Source organism: Schistocerca serialis, unplaced genomic scaffold (genome assembly GCF_023864345.2).
Source record: "Schistocerca serialis cubense isolate TAMUIC-IGC-003099 unplaced genomic scaffold, iqSchSeri2.2 HiC_scaffold_1362, whole genome shotgun sequence".
NCBI classification, from domain to species: domain Eukaryota; kingdom Metazoa; phylum Arthropoda; class Insecta; order Orthoptera; family Acrididae; genus Schistocerca; species Schistocerca serialis.
The window spans coordinates 58,724,773-58,738,106 of record NW_026047583.1 but is presented as its reverse complement, the minus strand read 5'-3'; positions in this window follow the sequence as shown (position 1 = coordinate 58,738,106).

The window sequence follows — 13,334 nt, the reverse complement described above, 5'->3', positions numbered from 1 at the left end:
GTTCAGGGCCTCCCAATGACGATCGAACACTCAAATTGCGTCGAGGTTGAATACATCGTCCTCCAGCCGACTTGTCTCCAAGGGGTACAGCTGCCTCGGACACCATATGGTCCGTCTCCTGTGCGTGTAGATTTTCGAATCCGACGCAAAAATGACAGTTAATTGTAACGTTCAGGGCCTCCTAATGATGATGGAACACACAAATTGCGTCGAGAGTCAATAATACATCGTCCTCCAGACGACTTGCTAAAAGGGGATATTGCTGCCTCGGCCTCCTTGTGTTCCGTTTCCTGTGAGTCTAGATTTTCGAATCCGACGCGAAACTGATAGTTAATTAAACGTTCAGGGCCTCTTAATGACGATGGAGCACTCAAATTGCGTCGAGAGTCAATACATCGTCCTCCATTCAACTTGTCTCCAATTGTCTATTGCTGCCTCGGGCACCTTGTGGTCGTTCTCCTGTGAGTCTAAATTTTCGAATCCGACGCATAAGTGACAGTTAATTGTAAAGTTCGAGGCCTCCTAATGACGATGGAACACTCAAATTGCGTCGACATGCAATACACCGTCCTCCAGCCGACTTGTCTCCAATTGTCTATTGCTGCCTCGGGCACCTTATGGTCGTTCTCCTATGAGTTTAGATTTTCGAATCCAACGCATAACTGATCGTTAATTGCAACGTTCAACCCCTCCTAATGACGATGGAACACTCAAATTGCGTGGAGAGTCAATACATCGTCCTCCAGCCGACTTGTCTACAAGGGAATAAGGCTGCCTCGGGCTCCATGTGGTCCGTCTCCTGTGAGCCTAGATTTTCGAATCCGACGCGAAACTGATAGTTAATTGTAACGTTGAGGGCCTCCTAATGACGATGGAACACTCAAATTGCGTCGAGGCTCAATACATCGTCCTCTAGCCGACTTGTCTCTAAGGGGAATTGTGGCCTCGGGCACCATATGGTCCGTCTCCTGTGAGTCTAGATTTTCGAATCCGACGCTAAAATGATAATTAATTGTAAATTTCAGCACCTCCTAATGACGCAGGAATACTCAAATTGCGTCGAGAGTCAATACATCGTCCTCCAGCCCACTTGTCTCCAAGGGGTATTGCTGCCTCGGGCACCATATGGTCCGTCTCCTGTGAGTCTAGATTTTTGAATACGACGCTAAAATGATAGTTAATTTTAAATTTCAGCACCTCCTAACGACGATGGAACACTCAAATTGCGTCGAGAGTCAATACATCGGCCTCCAGCCGACTTGTCTACAAGGGGATATTGCTGCGTCGGGGGCCATGTGGTCCTTCTCCTGTGAGTCTAGATTTTCGATTCCGACGCGAAACTGATAGTTAATTGCAATGCTCGGCGCCTCCTAATGACGATGGAACACTCAAATTGCGTCGAGATCGAATACATCGGCCTCCAGCCGACTTGTCTCCAAAGGTCTATTGCAGCCTCAGGCACCATATGGTCCGTCTCCTGTGAGTCTAGATCTTCGAATCCGACGCGAAACTGATAGTTAATTGTAAGATTCAGGGCCTCCTAATGACGATGGAACACTTAAATTGCGTCAAGATTCAATACATCGTCCTTCAGCCGACTTGGCTCCAAGAGTGTATTGCTGCCTCGGACACCTTATTATCGTTCCCTTGTGAGTCTAGATTCTCGAATCCGACGCAAAACTGATAGTTAATTGTAACGTTCAGGGCCTCCTAATGACGATGAAACATTCAAATTGCGTCGAGATGCAATACATCGTCCTCCAGCCGACTTGTCTCCAAGGGGAATTGCTGCCTCGGGCACCATATGGCCCGTCTCCTGTGAGTCTAGATTTTCGAATCCGACGCAAAAATGATAGTTAATTGTAACGTTCAGCGCCTCCTAATGACGATGGAACACTCAAATTGCGTCGAGAGTCAATACATCGTCTTCCAGCCGACTTGTCTACAAGGGGATATTGCTGCCTCAGGCTCCATGTGGACCGTGTCCTGTGAGTATAGATTTTCGAATCCGACGCGAAAATGATAGTTAATTGTAACGTTCAGCGCCTCCTAATGACGATGGAACACTCAAATTGCGTCGAGATTCAATATATCGGCCGCCGGCCGACTTGTCTCCAAATGTCTATTGCTGCCTCGGGGACCTTGTGGTCGTTCTCCTGTGAGTCTAGATTTTCGAATCCGACGCATAACTGATAGTTAACTGTAAAATTCTGGACCTCCTAATGACGATGAAACACTCAAGTTGCGTCGAGATTCAATACATCGTCCTCCAGCCGACTTGTCTCCAAGGGCATATCGCTGCCTCGGGCACCACATGGTCCGTCTCCGTTGATTCTACATTTTCGATTCCGACGCAAAACTGATAGTTAATTGTAACGTTCGATGGGGCACTCAAATTGCGTCGCGATTCAATACATCGTCCTCCAGAGGACTGGTCTCCAAGGGGATATTGCTGCCTCAGGCACCTAATGGTCCGTCGCCAGTGAGTCTAGATTTTCGATTCCGACGAAAAACTGAAAGTTAATTGCAACATTCAGGGCCTCCTAATGACGATGGAACACACATATTGCGTCGCGATCCAATACATCGTGTTCCAGCCGACTTCTCTCCAAGGGACTGTTGCTGTCTCGGGCACCTTATGATCGTTCTCCTTTGAGTCTCGATTTTCTAATCCGACGCATAACTGATAGTTAATTGCAACGTTCACGGCCTATTAATGACGATGGAACACTCAAATTGCGTCGAGGTTCAATACATCGTCCTCCTGCCGACTTGTCTCCAATGGGTATTGCTGCCTCGGATACCTTATGGTCCCTCTCCTGTGAGTCTAGATTTTCGATTCCGATGCGAAACTGTAGGTTAAATGTAACGTTCAGGGCCTCCTAATGACGATGGAACTCTCAAATTGCGTCGAGAGTCAATACATCGGCCTCCAGCCGACTTGTCTACAAAGGGATATTGCTGCGTCGGCAGCCATGTGGTCCTTCTCCTGAGAGTCTAGATTTTCGATTCCGACGAGAAACTGATAGTTAATTGTAACGTTCAGGGCCTCCTAATGACGATGGAACACTCAAATTGCGTCGAGATTCAATACATCGGCCTCCAGCAGACTTGTCTTCAAGGGTTTATTGCTGCCTCGGGCACCTTATGGTCGTTCTCCTGTGAGTCTCGATTTTCGAATCCGACGCATAACTGATAGTTAATTGCAACGTTCAGCACCTCCTATTGACGATGGAACACTCAAATTGCGTCGAGATTGAATACATCGGCCTCCAGCCGACTTGTCTCCAAATGTCTATTGCTGCCTCGGGCACCTTGTGGTCGGTCTCCTGTGAGATTAGATTTTCGAATCCGACGCATAACTGATAGTTAATTGTAACGTTCAGGGCCTCCTAATGACCATGGGGTACTCTTATTGCGTCGCGATTCAATACATCGTCCTCCAGCCGACTTGTCTCCAATGGGTTTTGCTGCCTCGGGCACCATATGTTCCTCCTCCTGTGAGTCTAGATTTTCGATTCCGACGCGAAACCGATAGTTAATTTTAACGTTCAGGGCCTACTAATGACGATGGGGCACTCACATTGCGTCGCGATTCAATACATCGTCCTCCAGCGGACTGGTCTCCAAGGTTCTATTGCTGCCTCTGGCACCTTATGGTCGTTCTCCTGTGAGTCTAGATTTTTGAATCTGAACCCTAACTGATAGTTATTTGCAACGTTCAGCGATTCGTAATGACGATGGAACACTCAAATTGCTTCGAGAAGCAATACATTGTCATTCAAACCTACTTGTCTCCAAAGGTCTATTGCTGCCTCTTGCACCTTATGTTCGTTCTCCTGTGATTCTAGATTTTAGAATCCGACGCAGAACTAATAGTTAATTGTAACGTTCAGGGCCTCCTAAAGACGATGGAACACTCAAATTGCGTCGATATTCAATACATCGTCCTCCAGCCGACTTGTCTCCAAGGGGACATTGCTGCCTCGGGCACCATATGGTCCGTCTCCTGTGAGTCTAGATTTTCGATTCCGATGCGAAACTGATAGTTCATTGTAACGTTCAGGGCCTCATAATGACGGTGGAACACTCAAATTGCGGCGAGATTCAATAAATCGGCTTCCAGCCGACTTGTCTCTAAGGGTCTATTGCTGCCTCGGGCACCTTATGGTCGTTCTCCTGTGAGTCTAGATTTTCGAATCCGACGCATAACTGATACTTAATTGCAATGTTCAGCGCCTCCTAATGACGAAGGAACACTCAAATTGCGTCGAGATTGAATACATCGTCTGTAATTTTTCCTCCTCATATCTTTTCTTTTCTACGTAATTCTGTAGCTCTCAATTCGTTCGAGCAATCAATCATTCATGATAGGAAATACAGTCATAGCTCAGTCACTCAAAATGATTCTGAAATTTTACTTGTTAGAATGAAATCAGGCGATGATTCTTCTTCTCTGCAGGCTCGTGCTTTGCGGCAGCCTGCTAATCTGCACAAATAAAATGCCTCGTAATTTTGGGAGCGTTGTATAATCAGTCGGGAAACCTCAGATCAAGCGGAAATTGGGCTTTGATGAAGTTTAACCTTCCGAAGAAGCAATGGAGCTCTTGGATTATTAAGTGCAGGTTCGTATCCAGTCTTTCGGAAGTCCCTTCTGATTAACAACTACGCAATATATCGATAAATATCATTAATTCTCAAATTTAAAATACACACCATTTACTTGAAGGAGCCATCTATATATATATTTCCATTTAATCGTACAGTTCATATCAGTTATCTTCTGTAATAAATCTCAATAATCAGATTACAGTTCTTCCAAACCAAGCACAAGCTAATCGGCACGAAGACAAACTCGGAAGCTCCCCTTTCCCTTTTTTTTTCTAACAACCACCAGAGAGAGTACTACAAAGAATACTTATGCGCTCATGGCATAGCTATTGTATGAACTACTTTTCGCATGGATTCTGCGAGTATGAAGATAGAAAATTTGTAAACGTCATTCAAGGGTAGAATTGTATCAGAATAATTCATCGAATATAAAGAGATATTACAATTGCACCTCGCAGCGAGCAAAGTTAATGATAATACACTTTGCGAGCTAACAGAAAAAATTTGTTGGGTTGTTTATTCAAAAGAGGAATATTTTGAATTAGTAGAATTTTACTGTAGAGAGTATGGGTAACATGTTAGGACAATAAGTTACGGGAATACCTAAGCTATACCCGCATCCCGAGTACATAACCAGGAAAGATGTAGGTTGGTGTAATCACGAAAAAGGTCTACCCATTTGGGAACTTGCCTTCACAGGGAAACCCTGGAAAATCCGGAAGAATAGACCCCAGCTCAGGTATTAAAGAAGATAGGAAAGGCTAAATCCAGTAATTTTGAAATATATAGAAGCTCTATAGATTAGATCGAAGGAAAAGTGCCTCATAGCCAAAAAAAATTTTACAGTATTCCTCAAAAAAAATTTTTCAAAATTCTTCTTTCGACGATGTAGCCGGCGATCTCGTTGTGAAGTCGATGGAACAGGAACACTGGGCACGGACACCGGGTAAGCGATTTAGGCGATGTACAGCGTTTGGTGGAGGCGGCACGGAGGACAGGCGATGGCTTATGATACAGGACAGAAGCTGGTAACGTGCCGTGGAAACAGGAAGTTGATCTCAGGAACAGATGGTCAGGGACGTGAACATGAAACAGGTTTAAAGTGGAATAAGAAAAGGTTCTGACTGAATAAATCCCTGGAAGAGAGTGGATTAAGGCAACGAAGTCCATATTTCATCGTTGAACTCAAAATCGGAGTGGATTCTTATATTCTTCCATCTGTACTAGACTGGAACATCCATCAGTCCTGACAATCGCGAATTTTTTTTTGTAGTGCTCAATACCAAAGTTGTTTTGCATTACAACTGCTGATTGTCCAAAACATTGCCAATTAGACTGTGGGCATTTAAATTTTGTTGTAGCTCATATCGAATGTATTCCTTTCAAAAATTTTTTTTACCAAATCTTCGTTTTGTTATAGTGCAGCTGGAAGTAGAGCATTGAATCTGTCCGAGGTTTGCTTTCAATTATGAAATTATGGATAAAATTTAAGTGTACACCTGATGAAAAATTTGAAACATAGCCATATGACACTGACTCCACAAAAGGAATAATTTGAAAAATTTTCATTATTCTTGTAATTAGTTGATTTATAGATCCACTTGCAAATAAATATCATTGATGATGACGTATGTTCGTTTAACAAATCATCCAATCGCAGAATCTTCTTCATCCTCTCATGAACATTTATGGAAATATATTTCAACAATTATGTCCATAATATGAAACACACAAACTGCTATTCTTAAAAAGTTAATTAAAATTCTTAAATTAATTCTCCTGGTAAAGTAGGCATAATGAAAAAATCTAAAAATTATAATAATTTTCTCTCGCGCAACCAGGGAGTTTCTTCAGTTGTTTGAAACAGTGACATTATCGACTGTTGCTTCATTTCACAGTTCGTTTGTTTTCTTGCGCGAACAGCGCACATCATACACACAGCGTATTTACCTACATATCCCACACTGTTCAAGTTTCACACACAATTCTCACATAAGTGCCGTGTCTTGAGGAAATGTAGATGCACTTTCATTGTATATCACTGTGGCTTCTGCTCATAGTCCACACTTACAAATGCTAGTAATTAACAAATTCTTCTACCTATCTTAAAATTTTTGTGCTGAAGTATCACAGGAGTAATCTCACTGTCTCTTAACCTATCACAGGAGTAATCTCACTGTCTCTTAACCTATCACAGGAGTAATCTCACTGTCTCTTAACCTACCACAGGAGTAATCTCACGTTCTCTTAACCTCTAGACAACATAAACTTCTTGATATTTATATACACATTCGACTCATAGTCAAATTCCACTCTAAATTCTTCTCCATATTTGGTATCACAGATCTACGATCCTTCACTAAATTTCTTAATATCATTATGTGGGAATAATCCCTTTATTCTTTTCGATTCGGGATATGCCAACAAGTATGATCCAGGATTTGGTATATTTACAATAACATATGGTCCGGTATAAATAAGATTCCATTTCTTTACGTTCTTCATCAGTTTCGAGGAATGGATGTGTTGCCTCAATAAAACCTTTTCTCCAAGATGAAACATCTGAATCCGATGAATCCGTTTATCATATGTCAATTTCCGTTGTATTGCCTTTTCAGTTAAATTGACAATTGCGAGTCGAGTCTTTTCCTCCCATTTTAAATTCTGGTCTTCATACTTTTCGTCCGTTGCCTCCAGGTTTTGGAACGACTAAGAGCGGAGAACAATATGGACTAGTTGATGGCTCAATCAAGTTCCATTCTAACATTCTATTTATCTCCCTTTGAACGGATTGCTTTAAACGCCAGGGGATCGGATAGTGCGTGTAACAGTAAGTCTGATGTGGCTTCACTTGTAGGTGACAAATATACCCTTTAATAATTCCTGGTTTCTCATCAAAAATCTCTTCATATGCCCCAAACAAATAATGAAGCTGCTGCCTTTGTTCTCCGGTAAGCTGATTTGATTCACTAGCTTTTATCGTTGTTGTTTGGTTAAAGTCCTCTTGTTGTATCAAATCCTTTGAAAGCTCCTTCCAACGACCGTTTGTAGTGTCAATTAATTGAATTATGGCACCGCGACAATATTTCTCATGCACAGTTTCCTTTCTATTTAAATCCAGTGCTATCTCTTCTCCATTTAATCTAAATTTAACTATTCCTTCCAAAAAATCAATCTGACAATCGTACTCCTGCATACTCCCAATACCAAGCATACAGTCCACTAATAACTTCTCCACTACAAGGAACGTGCATTTTATTGCTACATTTCCCATTTTCATCTCTAATTGTGTTTGTATTTTGACATTGGGAGAGCGTGCTCCAACGGCTCCGATGATTTTGCAGTTCTGTACTGGCAAAATTGCTACCTTCTTCTTCCTAATAATTCTCCGAAAAAGAGCGCCTGAGATGACATTGGCGGAAGCGGCGGTGTCTAATATCACATTCGTTGGAACTTCCTCTATTTCAACAAATACTTCCGATACCGGAACACTCGATCTGTCATTATGACAAGTTATTAAATCCTTTGTAAACTCTTCAGTCAACAGCTCACCATCATTATATCTTAACAATTGTAATTTTACTGTTTCGCCCCTAACAGATCCCCTGACCGCTCCTCCGGGGCACGATGCGGTCATGTTTAGTTTGACTGATTATTGGTCCGATTGGTATTTATCTCTTCAGCTACTTCAGTGATTATCGGTTGTTGTGGTGAATTCGGTCTATATTGTCTTGCTTGGTTTGTGTAATTATTGTTGTTGTTCTGCTGGTGTTGGTAGAAGTGTCCTGTGTTGCCATACATTGGATCATATCGATTAAAATTCCTACTGTTCCTAAAATAGCCCCTCGCTGCACCATTACTAAAGTTTCCATTATGGTAATAATTATTGTTTGCATTCTGTCCATTTCTAAGTCTCCTCGGAGAGTGTAATTGGTTATGATTATTGTTACTGCTACCATTACTGCCATTCCCATTCGAGTTGCAGCTCGGATTCGCTTCTGTTACTCCTCTTTGATATGACATTTCTCTTGCCCTTTTATTGTCCTCCTCAATTATATCAATATGATCAAGCGTAGTCATAAATGAGTCTATATCCTTATCATTTATATATAACAGCTGATTCCTTATACTGGTGGGTAGTCTGGACTTGAGTATTCTAAGTATATCCGGCAAAGGAATCGGTACATCCCAATACAAAGATTTATTAATGTATTTCTCAAAATATCTCTTTAGAGATCCTCTAGAAAACGAGAAAGGCTCAGGATATAATACTTCCTGCCTAAGTCTTTCTTGTATTCCAGCAGACCAATATTTTGCTAGAAAAGCCTGCTCAAATTCTTTGTAACATTTAGAAGAAGATGTTTGTTCGGATGCCCACAGTGCTCCTGATCCTTGTATATATCCAGATACAAAACTAATCTTTTGCCATTCTGTCCAAGATCGTGGAAATAGACCTCTGAAACTTCGAATAAAGACTACAGGATGAACATTCTTTTTGTCAGGGTTAAAGATTTGAAATTGTCTCTGTTTAATCATCTTCTCCTCAACGGTACTACGATTCCAAAAATCATCCTGTTCGTACTTTTCCCTGTGGCTCTCCGTTATATCGAATCTAACTTGTGACGTTGCAGTTCTATCTACATCGGATCTTGACGTGGACGGAATGTCACGCGCAGATTGAGAGTTTTGTTTCCTACTTCTCGGTGTTTCTAAATCCTCCTGCGAGAGATTTAGTGATCTTTCGATATTTTCTTTCCAACGCGAGAAATCTTCGCCAAGTTGTTCTCGAACTTCCTTTAACCCTTTGTTAAAAAAATTATCCTCGGAACTCTCTGAAATTGACTGTAAAGCTACTTTCACAGTTTCTTCTATCGTTTCCGAAGGAGAATTGTGCCGCTCTAATGTCATTTCTGAAAACTTTCCCGCAAGTACATTCAAAAATGGTTCAAATGGCTCTGAGCACTATGGGACTCAACTGCTGTGGTCATAAGTCCCCTAGAACTTAGAACCACTTAAACCTAACTAACCTAAGGACAGCACACAACACCCAGCCATCACGAGGCAGAGAGTACATTCATTCTATGTTCCACTGTCTCCTGTTTTTCCTTCACTTCGTCAAATTGCTTCTTTAGATTATCTTGGGATTCTGTTATTTCTCGTATCATAGCTACGGAACACTGTATGCCCTCTTGAGCTTGTATTACTTGAGGAAACAGTTCTACTTGTTTTTGTATCGTGTCAATTTTGACGGATACATATTCGGTTAGTTCCGCTTTTAATTTACTATTGTTTTCTTGGCATTGTTGGCGGACCTGCTCAATTCGAACAATAAGATTCTGTTCGGTCCTTTCTGCCTGTTCCTTTATTTCCTGTGTCTGGGTATTTAATCTCTGATCTAATTCGGTAAAGGTTGCTCTTAACTGATTTTGTAATTCTGTTTGATTTTTGGCTAGTTGATTTTTGAATTCATTTTGTATAACGGATAAGTCTCGTTTCACCTCCGCTTGGCCTTCGGCTAATAGAGACAACTGTTGCATAATAACTAATGTGTCCACAACAGTCTGATCAGCTGTTGTATGAATGTTTTCTGAACCAGCGGGATTATTTATATTGCTACCGCTAGCCACAACAATCTCAGAATTGCTATCCGTGGCCTCTGCTTCTGTGCAAACAGCTGAAGGCTGTTGCACGTCTCGTTGCTGATTCAATGACATTTTAAATGCTGCTCTAGTCAATACCATTAAATAACTGTCAATATCAGGTTCCAGTCACTAAATACAGTTTCAAATTTACTGTCGTAGACACACTTCACTTTCAAATTACTTCACAGATGGTATAAAGTTCAATGTCCAGATACGAAAATCACACAATATACAGTTCTACAATCTAACTACTATCTGGAAAAAAGTTCTTTCTAAATTGATTTCAGACTATTTTAACTACAGGATAAAAAAATTAGATTTCTCTGGCCTTGTTCTGTAGTCTCGGTGTTGTCCAATAGTTGAAATCGTTTCTAGGTATCAGCAATCTTTTACTATGGGCACCGAATCTCTCTTCAGATTAGTTACCTCTCGTTCTCGTTGGTTTTCATGAAACAAAAAATACATATATTATATAACAATCCAAGAGAAACCTGTCACACTGGCGCCACTGTAATTTTTCCTCCTCATATCTTTTCTTTTCTACGTAATTCTGTAGCTCCCAATTCGTTCGAGCAATCAATCATTCATGATAGGAAATACAGTCATAGCTCAGTCACTCAAAATGATTCTGAAATTTTACTTGTTAGAATGAAATCAGGCGATGATTCTTCTTCTCTGCAGGCTCGTGCTTTGCGGCAGCCTGCTAATCTGCACAAATAAAATGCCTCGTAATTTTGGGAGCGTTGTATAATCAGTCGGGAAACCTCAGATCAAGCGGATATTTGGCTTTGATGAAGTTTAACCTTCCGAAGAAGCAATGGAGCTCTTGGATTATTAAGTGCAGGTTCGTATCCAGTCTTTCGGAAGTCCCTTCTGATTAACAACTACGCAATATATCGATAAATATCATTAATTCTCAAATTTAAAATACACACCATTTACTTGAAGGAGCCATCTATATATATATTTCCATTTAATCGTACAGTTCATATCAGTTATCTCCTGTAATAAATCTCAATAATCAGATAGCAGTTCTTCCAAACAAAGCACAAGCTAATCGGCACGAAGACAAACTCGGAAGCTCCCCTTTCCCTTTTTTTTTCTAACAACCACCAGAGAGAGTACTACAAAGAATACTTATGCGCTCATGGCATAGCTATTGTATGAACTACTTTTCGCATGGATTCTGCGAGTATGAAGATAGAAAATTTGTAAACGTCATTCAAGGGAAGAATTGAATCAGATTAATTCATCGAATGTAAAGAGATATTACACGTCCTCCAGCCGACTTGTCTCCAAGGGTCTATTGCTGCCTCGGGCACCTTATGGTTATTCTCCTGTGAGTCTAGATTCTCGAATCCGACGCAAAACTGATAGTTAATTGTAACGTTCAGGGCCTCCTAATGACGATGGAATACTCAAATTGCATCGAGATTAAATACATCGTCCTCCAGTCGACTTCTCTCCATGGGGATAATGCTGCCTCAGGCACCTTATGGTCGTTCTCCTGTGAGTCTAGATTTCCGAATCCGACGCGAAACTGATTAATTGTAACGTTCAGGGCTTCCTATTGACGATGGAAAACTCAAATTGCGTCGAGAGTCAATACATCGTGCTCCAGCCGACTTGTCTCCAAGTGGTATTGCTGCCTCGGGCACCATATGGTCCGACTCCTGTGAGTCTACATTTTCGAATCCGACGCAAAAAAGATAGTTAATTGTAACGTTCAGCGCCTCCTAATGACGATGGAACACTCAAATTGCGTCGAGATTCAATACATCGGCCTCCAGGCGACTTATCTCCAAGGGTCTATTGCTGCCTCGGGCACCTTATGGTCGTTCTCCTGTGGGTCTAGATTTTCGAATCCGACCCATAACTGATAGTTAATTGCAACGTTCAGCGCCTCCTAATGACGATGGAACACTCAAATTGGGTCGAGATTCAAAACATCGGCCTCCAGCCGACTTGTCTCCAAATGTCTATTGCTGCCTCGGGCACCTTATGGTCGTTCTCTTGTGAGTCTCGATTTTCGAATCCGACGCAAAACTGTTAGTTAATTGCAACGTTCAGGTCGTCCTAATGACGATTGAACACTCAAATTGCGTCGAGGTTCAATACGTCGGCCACGAGCCGACTTGTCTACAAGGGGATATTGCTGCCACTGGCTCCATGTGGTCCGTGTCCTGTGAGTCTAGATTTTCGAATCCGACGCGAAACTGATAGTTAATTGTAACGTTCAGGGCCTCCTAATGGCGATGGAACACTCAAATTGCGTCGAGATTCAATACATCGGCCTCCAGCCGACTTGTCTCCAAGGGTCTACTGCTGCCTCGAGCACCTTATGGTCGTTCTACTGTGAGTTTTGATTTTTGAATCCAATGCATAACTGATAGTTAATTGCAACGTTCAGCGCCTCCTAATGACGATGGAACACTCAAATTGCGTCGAGATTCAATACATCGACCTCCAGCAGACTTGTCTCCAAATGTCTATTGCTGCCTCGGGGACCTTGTGGTCGTTCTCCTGTGAGTCTAGATTATCGAATCCGACGCATAACTGATAGTTAATTGTAAAGTTCAGGGCCTCCTAATGAGGATGAAACATTCAAATTGAGTCGAGATTCAATACATCGTCCTCCAGCCGACTTGTCTCCAAGGGCATATCGCTGCCTCGGGCACCACATGGTCCGTCTCCGTTGATTCTACATTTTCGAATACGATGCAAAACTGATAGTTAATTGCAACGTTCAGGGCCTCCTAATGACGATGGGGCACTCAGATTGCGTCGCGATTCAATACATCGTCCTCCAGCGGACTGGTCTCCTAGGTGATATTGCTGCCTCGGGCCCCTTATGGTTGTTCTCCTGTGAGTCTAGATTCTCGATTCTGACGCAAAACTGATAGTTAATTGTAACGTTCAGGGCCTCCTAATGACGATGCAACACTCAAATTGCGTCGAGATTCAATACAGCGGCCACGAGAAGACTTGTGTCCAAGGGACATTGCTGCCTTGGGCACCAAATGGTCCGTCTCCTTTGAGTCTAGATTTTCGATTCCGATGCGAAACTGATAGTTAATTGTA